Below are 11,573 nucleotides of genomic sequence, written 5' to 3' on the forward strand. Positions count from 1 at the left end.
AGATGGAGCGCCATATGTGAGGAAGAACAAGAAGAGTAGTTTGGCTAGATTGTGTTATATGGGATGGGGAACATTTTATGTATTATATAAAGAGCTCAAAGAACAGGTTAGGGCCAGGCTGCTCATGACTTTAAAAGACAAACTGGACAAGCCATATTTTATTCCAGAGGCAACAAGGAACTAGTGGAATTTATTGAGTAGGAAAGTGACATAGATCTATCCTTAAGGAAAATCACTCTAGCAAGGAAGTAGAGAATAAAATGCAACAGAGAGAGACTAGAGGCAGATAAGATGAAATATAAAAGGATAAATGTAAAATCTTACATTTGGATGTTTAATGGTTTTCAAAAGTTCAAGAAAAGGGAACTCAAAATGACTGGATATGACAGATCATTTAAAGGATCCAGAAATTTTAATAGTTCCTTCCCCCCACCCCCCAACCGGGCCTGGGAGCGGGCCGAGCTGGAGCAGCAGTGGCGCCAGGAGCAGAAGCGGCGCCGGAGGTTAGCACAGCGGGCAGCAGCTGCAGCACCTCGAGGCCTTTTACGAAAAACCTCCTCCTGGACTTATCAAGGAAGATGAGACCAAGCCAGAAGACTGTATACCAGATGTACCGGGCAATGAACATGCCACAGAATTTCTGGCTCATGGTCCAACTAAAGGCCTCTGGATGCCCCTGGGGAAAGAAGTCAAGGTTATGCAATGCTGGCGTTGTAAACGGTATGGACATAGAACAGGGGACAAAGAATGCCCGTTCTTTATCAAAGGCAATCAGAAATTAGAACAATTCAGATTAGCACATAATGATCCCATGTACGACATTATAAGGGAGAATAACCGTCATCAAAAAGATGTGAGGATACAACAGCTAAAGAAGCTACTAGAGAGTTCTACCTCAGTTGAAGATGGCAGTATTTCCAGCTCCTCAGAATGTAAGGAGAAGAATAAAAGAAAGAAGAAGAAGGAGAAACATAAGAAGAGGAAAAAAGAGAAGAAAAAGAAAAAAAAGCATAAATCTAAGTCAAATGAGAGTTCAGACTCTGACTAAAAAGTAATTTTCTTTTAATTGCCTCATTACTCCAGAATCATAACTGAATGTCAGAGATATTAAAGGAGAAGTAGCCACAAAAGGGCCTCAGTTAACAGAAAAAGGAACTGAGAAATGTGTGTCCTTAGCATCATTTCTGTGGCATTTTACTCTAGCTGCCAACAGTGATGAATTCAGCCTGACGTTGAGTTGCTTCTATGCCGTGTGGCGGGATTCATTGTCATCTTCCCTGATAACTGTAGTTTGTGATAAATTTTTTTAAGAAAGTCAAGCATGAGATATAAAGATATGAAGACATTCTAGGCATTTCCAAAAGAGATTTTATTCCCCATGAAAGCAGAGGGTTAGTGGGGGCTGTAGGCAGACTTACTTGAAAATTCCAGCTCTTCCGCAGTTGCAAGTAAGTGCTATCAGGTGTTGAATAATAAAACTCAGTTATCTCAGAAAAAAAAAGAAATTTTAATGAACTGAAAGCTCAATCTTTGTAATTAGTGTGAAATGGAAAGCAAGAAAACTCACAGGATCCCAGGCTACAAGACAGGTAGGGCTTTTCAGAATAAGAAAGTGATAGTCTTTCAGTACTCTGCCCTGGTCAGACCACATGTGGAGTGTGGTGGTTAGTTTTAGTGACCCCAATTTATTGAAAAGCAGATGATTAAGGGCCTTAGATACATGTCCTATGAGGATTCTTTCAAAAAATTGTCAGATTGTAGCCTAGGAAAGAGAAGACTTGTAGAGTGGGTTATAATTATTATTGGTCCGTCACAGATTAGCTGTGTTCTGCTCAGTCCCAGAGGGCAGAACTGAGAGAAGTATGTAGAGGTTGCAAAGAATCAAATTTTGTTGTTGTTATTCAGTTGTTTCAATTATGTCTGACTGTTTGTGACACCATATAGGGTTTTCTTGGCACAGATACTGGAGTGGTTTGCCATATCCTTCTCTAGCTCATATTACAGATGAGGAACTGGGGCAAACAGGAGTAAGTGAATTGCCCAGGGTTACACACCTAGTAAGTGTCTGAGGCTGGATTTGAACTCATGAAGATGAGTCTCTCTGATTCCAGGCCCAGTGTTCTATCCACTCTGCTACCTTAGATTTAATGTAATCCAACCATTTTTTTTTTTGGTTAGGCGATGGGATTAAGTGACTTGCCTAGGGTCACACAGCTAGTAAGTGTTATGTATCTGAGGCCGGATTTGAACTCAGGTCCTCCTGAATCCAGGGCCACTGCTCTATCCATTGTGCCACCTAGCTGCCCCTCAAGCACTTCTTAACAGTTAGATGTTTCCAAAAGAGAAGTAGACAAATTGCACTGTTATTGAGTTCCTTCCCACCAGAGTTCTTTAAGCAAAGGTTAGATGATCACTTGTGAGATATGTTGTAGAAGGGATTCTTGCTCCTATAGGGTTTACCATACTACCTCCAAGATTCCTTCGAACTCTGAAATTTTTTGATTCTGTGAAGACTGATAGTAGTAGGGGGAAAAAACTGAAAAAAAAATGAATGGTAAAAACAAATGGTAGGACTAAAAAAGGAAACAAAACAATGGACAAGTTATATTTAAGTTTTGTTATTCCTCCCACCTTTTGTGCTCACTAGAAATTATTGTTCTCTTTTTGCAGTACAGATATAGATGTATTTCTGTAGTAAACTAATTTTGTCTGGTATTTTGATCTAGCTAAGCACTTCATGAAATCAATGTTTCTGGTGGAAGTTGGAACTCAGTGGCAATCCTACTATCACATTTGGTAGTGCTTGGCTGATATCAGAGCACTGTGTCCCACTATAGGCAATGTTGGAGAGAAGCGCCCTCTGTGAGAGATGGGGAGGGAGGGTGGTGGACAGATATAGAACAAGAGAGCATCAATGAGTAATGTTTTTCATCTTTTTCCCCTTTATTTCCTCTCTCTGCTAGGAACTGGGAAATGTGCATGAAAATATTATGTTTTATATTTTGAGTTTATCATTAGTTCTAAATTCATATATAGGGATGATTTTTGAGAGATTTATATAAAGTTAAAAATTTCTCCTTTTAATCCCTAGGTTTGAGACATGTTGATTGTATTGGATTGATATGTTCATTTTTAAATTAACCATTGACTTGTACTTGAAGACCCTGTACTTGATTGGTACAGGGGCTTGACCTGTGTTTTTTTTGGTATAGAGGACTTTAAGATGAGAAAATTCTGTTTAACAATGTAGATTGTCACCTTCTCTGCAATTTAAATTTTGAGAAAGTTGACTAGCACATTGAAAAGTTAAGTAAGTTGTCCAGAGTCACATGGACTATATGTGTTAGAAGCATATGTATGACCAAGAAGGGACCTTAGAAACCATCTAGTCAGGAACCAAGATGTCAGAATATAGGCAGGAACTCATCTGAACTCTCCCAAATGTTCATCTAAACAATTTTAAAATAACTCCTCAGATAGAATTCTGGAGTGGCAGAACCAACAAAAGTTTGGAGTGAAACAATTTTCCAGACAAAGACAGCATAGGAGGTTGGCGGGATAGGTCTGTCTCACTGACATGGTGGTTAGGCCTAGAGAATAATGCAGTGTAGGAAGAGCCCTGGCAAGCCAACAGCAGGTCCTGGAGGTGGGTGCCACAGTGGGTGCCAGCAGCAGTGTTGAGAACTCCCAAGTCAGTAAGGGGGTCAGACAACTGGTCAGAAGTAAATTGCATTTGGCTGTTTGCTGGTACTGGGAGCAGGACCCTGTTGCATTGTTAATACACAGTTCCATGCCACAGTCCCAGGGCAAAAAAAGAATACTAGTGTACTTGTGCTTGCAGTTATAGGGGGGAGGGGACCTGGCCATAATTTCAGAGAACAGTGGAGAACAATTCTTGGGGTTGCTCACAGGGAAGGATGGGCCCTGGTCTCAGGTCCAAGGCAGAAAAGAGCACCAGTGCTTGCAGCCCCAGAAGAGTAGGGCCATGAGTTACATTTCCAGGGACATAAAGAGTAATAGCACTTGAGGAGGCAGGAGAGCAGGGACCCTGCTTACAATTCCAGAGCTGAGAAGAGGTTTTTTTTTTTTTGTTTGTTTGTTTTTGTGATTGCTTAAAGGCCAGAAGAGCCGTGACCATTACTATCCTTAGATTAAATAACCTTGGAAGAGAGAAAGAGAGAGAGAGAGAGAGAGAGAGAACTATTTGTAAAAAAAATATTTATAGCACCTCTTTTCCTGGTAGCAAAGAATCGGAAATTGGGTGGATGTCCATCAATTAGGGAATACCTAAGCAAGTTGTGATGTATGATTGTGATGGGATACTATTGTGTTTTAAGAAATTATGAGCAGGATACTTTTAGAAAAAACCTGTAAAGACCTACATGAACTGATGTAAAGTGAAGTGAGCAGAGCCAGGAGAACATTTTACACAGTAAGAGCAATATTGTATTGTGATCAATTGTAAATGACTTAGCCAGCTATTCTCACCAATACAAAAATCCAAGACAGTTCTGAAGGACCTTTAATGAAAACTGTTGTCCACCTCCAGAGAATGAACTGATGGAATCTGAATGCAGATTAAGGCATACTGTTTTATTTTACTTTGTTTTTCTTTGAGTTTTTTGTCTGTGTTTTCTTTCCCAACATGACTAATATGGAAAAAATAAATTTGCATAACTGCACATGTATAAAATTGATCTAATTGCTTGCCTTCTCAATGAGGAGGATGGGGAGAGAGTGTAAGAGATGATGGAACCCAAAATTATAAAAAAGAAAGGTTAAAATTGTTTTTACATATAATTGAAAAAAAAAATATCTCTGGTGCTGAAGAATCTGAGGCATTTATACAACCCTTTTGCACAAGAATCACAGCTAACAAAGAGGGTTCCTTACTTCTAGTCTAGAGTTATTTCAAAGCTACTTCATATCTCCCTGCAAAAAAGTGTCAATTTTGTAAAAGAAAGAAGGAAAGGAAAGCCTTTTTAGAGACCTAGCTGGATGCTTCAAATTATTACATTGTATTATGTTTCTCCAGTTAAATTTTAAGTTCTTTGAAGGCAGGGACCATAACTTATATCTCTTTTATATCCCCTATATTACCTAGCACGTGCCTTGGTACATAACAATAAAATATTTCTTAATTGAAAGTTTGCAGTCTGATAATCAATCAAGAAACAAACAGCATAAAATAAATTTTAACTCTTCAATCAGTTACTAACTTGTCAATTATGACTACAGAACATTATTCACATCTGTCTCCTTTTCTTCAGTTATGCTGTACCACAAGTTCTTCATCTCTTTCCTAAACTATTACAACAGTTTCTTAATTGTTCTTCCTTCTGCCAATCTTTTTTCCTCTCCACTCTAGGCCATACCCAATTGAAATTCCTGAATCACAGTTCTAACTATGTCATCCTTTCATCAAAAATCCCTAATAATGTCTTAATATCCCTAGAATAAAATGCAAACTCATGGCTTTAGTATGTAAAGCCCTTCAAAAGGCCTCCCTTTCCAGGCTTGTTGCCCTTAATTCACCTTCATATATTCTAAGTTCCTTCCCATAAGGAAGGAACTTCTAAAAGAGCCTTTCTTGTTGTCATTCCCCTCTATCCTTAGCTAGAACATTTTGCTCTTAGTTTCTTTTTTCTACTTTTTATATATTTTCTCTACTTTTATATACTTTTTATTTTTATTATATACTTTTTCTACATTTTGTATGTATTTATAAATTTATAGATTTTTCTCTCATATTAGAATGTAAAAAACTTGAAGGCAAGGATTGTTTTTGCCTTTATTTTTATCCCCACTACAATGACTATCACATAATCAGTGCTTAATAAATACTTTTTGATTGATTGGTTGTCAGGCCTCCTTGTTCTATAGTATTCTATCTCCATTTATGGTATTCTATCTCCAATCTCTATGTATTTGTTCACCATATCCAGAATGCACCTTCCTAGCCTCTAGTCATGGAATACTTCATTTCCTTCACTAGTCAGTTCAAGTGCTACCTCCTATACAGGACTAACATGATTCTCGTTTTGCTGTTAGTGCCCTCCTAATCCCAATAAATTACTTGGCACATGTTGTATACTTATCTTTGTAAATGTTGCTTTCCTCTGCCCATCAAAATGTAAACTCCTAAAGAGTTGAAAATGTTTTGTTTTTGTCATTATCTGCAGTGTCTGGAATAGCATCTAACATCAAGTAAGTTATTAATGAATGCTTATTGACTAACAGAGTGAATGTCATAATGACAGGCACATACATTTACTCAGTGATGCTGTTTTGTTCAATGAGATTGAAAGTTAAATTTTATAAAAAATATGAGACAGTGTCCAAAAGTTTTAAGAAACTGGTAAAGCAGGTATAATCAATACTCTAGCTAAGGTTAATTCTTAGTCCTAGACAATCACAGAAACTCTAGTGGATGGTATTCAATCAGTTATGTTGTAAGTAAATGAGACTGAGTGAAATAACTGTAATATCAAAAGGATAATGAAGTACAGAGGTCTATGAGCATGACTCCATAACTATAAGTCATGACAGAGTAATGAGAAATACATACCCTTCTGTACACCTGTCTTGTTGTTCAGTCGTTCAGTAATATCCTTCTCTTCATAACCCTGTGGACAATAGTATGCCAATACTCTCTGTGGGGTTTTCTTGGCAAAGATACTGGCATGGTTTGGCATTTCCATATCCACTGGATTAAGGCTAACAGAGGTTAAGTGACTTGCCCAGGGTCACACAGCTAGTGAGTGTCTAAGGCTGGATTTGAACTCAGGTTTTCCTGACTCCAGGCCCAGAGCTCTATCCACTGAGACATTCAGGTGTCTCTATACAGTTATGTTAAATTAAGGTTATTTTAATGAAATGGGAAGAAAAACTGTATTAGAACTCAGAAGACCTGGTTTAGAATCCTGGCTTTGCTATTTAATCCTTTGCCTGGGGTAAGTTACTTAATTCTGGGTTTCATCAAATTAAAAATCAGGGAATGGAACAACAGGATCTTTATTATCCACTTCAATTCAAATTCTAAGTTTTCTCATTTCCAAAAAAAGTGAGAATTATAATACTTGAACCTCACAGAGTTGGTAACAGAAAAGTGCTTCGAAAGCTTTAAGGGTTGTCATAGTAACCTGTAAAGAATGAAGAATAGAAATATAATATATAAGTTTGAATCTCACCTCTTGTGCTTACTACTTTTGTTGTCTGGGGCAAGTCACTTAACCTCTCTGCGCCTCAGCTTCCTCATCTGTAAAATGGGAACAAATGACCCATGAGTTTCCTTTAAACTCAAAGTCTATGAACCTATGATTAACATTAAATGATACTGATTAGCTGCTTACTTTATCCTTCTCAATGTATTTTTATTATATTCTATCTTCCAGAGCAATTCCTAAGATGGTTATGATAAATTTTTGTCCTATTCATTAGCTCATTTCTTAGTCACGATGATGTTGTGGGGCAAGGCATTATTATAACCATTTTCCAGATAAGGAACATGAAGCACTTCAGAATCAAGTGTCCTTCTTGTGGTGTCTTGTCAGGGGATTGCCATTACCACCCACTTTCTGAATAAAATTCTTGACTATAACAACTGCTCATGGTTTAGCATGGAAATAATTAGTGATGTGGAATTCACTTCCTTCTGACCATCACATTAAACCGCTGTAATTGGATCTTTCTAAGTATTAGGCGTCCCTCTCTCCCTATAGCAAGCCTAAATCTGCCTGTCTACAATTTACACCAATTGTTCCAAGTTCTGTCATATAGAATTAGGTTTAGAAGAAATAATGGAAAATAAATATGTTAGCTAAGAACAAGGTCGTTAGGGTGGGAAAGCATGAGGAATTTAGGGTATGAGGGAAAACTTTGTTTGGAAGACTGTTTCAGTTGAGTCTCACGAAAGTGAGTGTAAGAGATGAAAACTATGAGGGAATGCATTCCAAGCATAGTTGATGGCCATTGTGGAAGTATGGAGACAGGGGATGTAGTGCCATGAACAAAGAATAGAGAGGCCAGATACATGCAGCTCCCTTAAAGTGCAACTTTCTTTTCTCGCAGGGAAAATAACTACTGAGATTCTTTCCTTCAAATTCAAGCTCTAATTAGGCCTTGAGAGTGTCCATATAAGATAAAATATGGATCCTTAATTTGCCTGTCTTTAGCGGTATATCAGGCTCAGATCTAGCTCTAAGTGATACTGAATCAAGGAAAGTACATTCCTGGAACCTAACATTTATGTGTGTGTATATTTACATAGGCACATACATACACATATACACACACACACATACATACCACTTCCCAGGTCATTTCTAATTAGACTCTCTCTGTGATCCCTGATGATGATAGAATTCAATAGGGACACATATATCATTTCCTCATATTCTAACTTAAGCTGTTTTCCCCCTTGTTTAGTCCCTTATGATTGTTCATTCATGTTTATTTATTTTTTATGTTTCTCTTAAATCCTGCATTTGAACTTCAAAGTTTCTATACAGCTCTCATCTTTTCATCAGAAATGCATGAGAGCGCTTTATTTCATTAAGGAACGCTTTTTTTCTCCTGCAAGACTATATTCAGTTTGGTGGGTAGACTATTCTTGATTGTAAGCCTTTGTCTTCTGAAATAACATGTTCCAAACTCTCTTCTTTATCTTTTAGGATGCTAAACCTTGTGTGATCTTGATTGTGACTTCTTGTTATTCTTTGAAACTCTTGCAATTATTTTGTTTTGACTTAGAATTTGGCTACAATATTCCTAGAAGTTTATACACATTCAAACACATATGTGTACATATTCATGTATGTATATGTTTATATTACATATATGCATGCATAAATGCACATGCATGTATATGTGCGTATGTATGTGTGTGAATAGAATTTTTTTCCTAGGTGTTTATTTCTGGAGGTGACCTGCAGATCTTTTCTATTTCTACTTTGCCCTCTGGTTCCAAGAGATCTGTGCAGTTTTCTCTTAAGATTTAAAATGGATAAGGTTTTATACTTCTTGTGCTAAGCTTTTAACTCTCTTTCCAATTCTTTCTTCTGTATCTCTAATTTCTTTTCAAAATTTTTCATCGAGAATTCTCATTTCTTTTGTACAAAAATATTTTCACTCTTTTTTAACACTCTTAATTCATTTCTTCCTGGAACTCTAGTTGTATCTGTGCCCAAGCTTCATTTTTATTTGAGACTTTGCTTGTAGATATTTTGCAATCATTCCCTTCTCTTCTGTTTATGTCTTGGGAATTTGTGTCAACATAAATATCTTTTTATGGTGGAACTATTTGTTTGTTTTGATTTATTTGTTCATTTTTTTCTAGCCTACTTCCTGACTTCAGACCTGAAGTTAGTTCTAGGCTTTGCATACTTCTGGAGGCAAGGTTGGAACTGATCTTGTTGATGCTTTTTTTTTTTTTTTGTGGTATTGTGTGTTCTTTTATTCCAGGATCTTGGAGATAGATCAGGCTGAGGAAAAAGCTTCCAGTGCTCTCAAAGTGATCTTAGCCAGGACAGAGTCTGATTGCTCCTGTCTGGTCTGAGTTCTGCAAGTTCTTGACTTGGGTTTGGGTCTGAGCAATAGTAGTCTGAGCTACTGGACTCAGCCACTATCAGTCAGATAGAAAGCTTTCCTGATTCAGAATGAAAGAATTCAGATTTCCCTTAAGTCTGGAACTCCAGTCTTATTTATATGTTTATATGAAGCCTCAGACTGGGCTTCACTATGGAAATGACACCAATCTCTGTTCCTTATTTCTGAGCCACAGCACTGCTGCTTTCATCTGAACTTGCTTTGTACATCATCCAGGCCTTGTGGCAGCTCCTGACCACCAAACACCACTCCTTCACACATGGATCCTCTTCAGTACACCCTGAATATGTCACCTGGAATTGGGTAAGGGAAGACAGAGATGCCAGATGACACTTGGTTTTGCCTTGGTACCACACTATGTATCTAGAATGCCCTCATGCCCTAAGGCCCAGCCTCTCCCTAAATACTGAAATGTTCCACTTCTGGGAGTACCAAAGACCAGACCATTTTCTCAGTGTTCACAGACCTCTCTGTCTGTTTTTCTATACTGACCTGATATACAAAAATGACTTCATGTGGCTTTATCTTGTATTTCCCTATCAGGATTCATTCTGGTTCATCTTCTAGATCTGTTAGGAGGTATTTTGATGGGAGCTCATTTTACTTTCTGCTATGCCTCCATTTTGGTTCCATCCTCATACTCAACATTTTAAAGTTAGCTTAAAGTAAACATAAAGAGAAGATTAGAAATGTAAGCAAAATCATAAAAAGATTATATGAAGCTTAAAGTTTGCTTATGTACTATAGAAGTAAAATAAACAATAGCCATCTGCTTTGGTAATAATAAGTACAATGCATTTTGTTATTATTAAAATCACTTGAGTTCCACTTCTGGGAACCAAGGTAGCAGAGTAAGAAGTAAGTCACTTGTACTGTCCCTTATTAACCTCTGAAAGCTCAGAAAATATTGCCACAGGAAAAAACCTGGAACAACTGAACTAGAAGAAAGATGGGGTACAGCAGTCTGGTAGCCCAGGTAGCTTGAGGGGTTAATTGGAAAGGCCCCTCTTACCCTGGGGAGGGGAGAGCAGTATAGAATGTGAGATGCAAGCTAGCAGATAGCCCCACCTCAGCGTACCAGGGGAGATCCTGAAACCCAGGTGGTGGAGCAGCAAACACAAACACCAGGACCCTCGGGTGCCTCAGTAAGGGCAGGGGAACCAGTGGAAACCAGCTCAAAAAACCACCACTTGCCTAGGCATTCTATGGCAGCCAAGTCTCCCAGTGCCTCGGCAAAACTCTGGGAAGGGCTCGAAGAGGGAAAGCCCCAGGTAAGAAACATACCTCAGCATCGAAATATCCATCTGAAAGGAGCTGAAGAAAGCAAAAGGAAGGAAAGACCCAAGTGAGCAGGAAACCTCCAGGGGTCAGACTACCCAATCCTACCCCTAGAGTTTCAGTGTTGCTGATTGCACTCCAACATCAGGTAAGCTGCCAGAACCCTACAGCCTCCAACTGCCAGCAGTTGAGGCCCCAGTACACAAAACCAGTGATCAGGCCTCAGGCTTCCAGCACAAGAAGGTTGGGTCAGTGCCTCCTGCTCTCTGGCAGGAGAGCTCATTTTTTTTAAAGGTCAGGAAATAAGCAAACACCACAAGCAAAAAGAAACATACCATAGATTCTTATCATGGGAACAATGAAGATCAAGGCAGAAATTCTGAAGAGGACAACATTGTCAACAAACCCACATCTAGAACTTCAAAAGGAAATATGAACTGGTCAGAAGCCCAAAAAGTCTTCTAGGAAGAGCTCAAGAAGGACTTTAAAAGTCAAATAAGAGAGGTAGAAGAAAAATTGGGAAAAGAAATGAGAGGTATGAAAGAGAGAGTCAATAACTTGGAAAAGGAAAGACAAAAATTAACTGAAGGAAACAACTCCTCAAAGAGCAGAGTTGGCCAAACAGAAAAGGAGACACAATAACTTACCAAAGAGAAGAATTCCTTAAACTCACTCACTTGATAGAGTAC

General features: G+C 38.3%; 1 pseudogene; it reads left to right on the forward strand.

Annotated features, from left to right (window-relative positions):
- Positions 1-372: 372 nt before the first annotated feature.
- LOC114037741 lies at positions 373-1,048 on the forward strand (annotated as a pseudogene).
- The last annotated feature ends 10,525 nt before the right edge of the window (positions 1,049-11,573 follow it).

This window comes from Vombatus ursinus, unplaced genomic scaffold (genome assembly GCF_900497805.2).
Source record: "Vombatus ursinus unplaced genomic scaffold, bare-nosed wombat genome assembly UNPS02010548.1, whole genome shotgun sequence".
NCBI lineage: Eukaryota > Metazoa > Chordata > Mammalia > Diprotodontia > Vombatidae > Vombatus > Vombatus ursinus.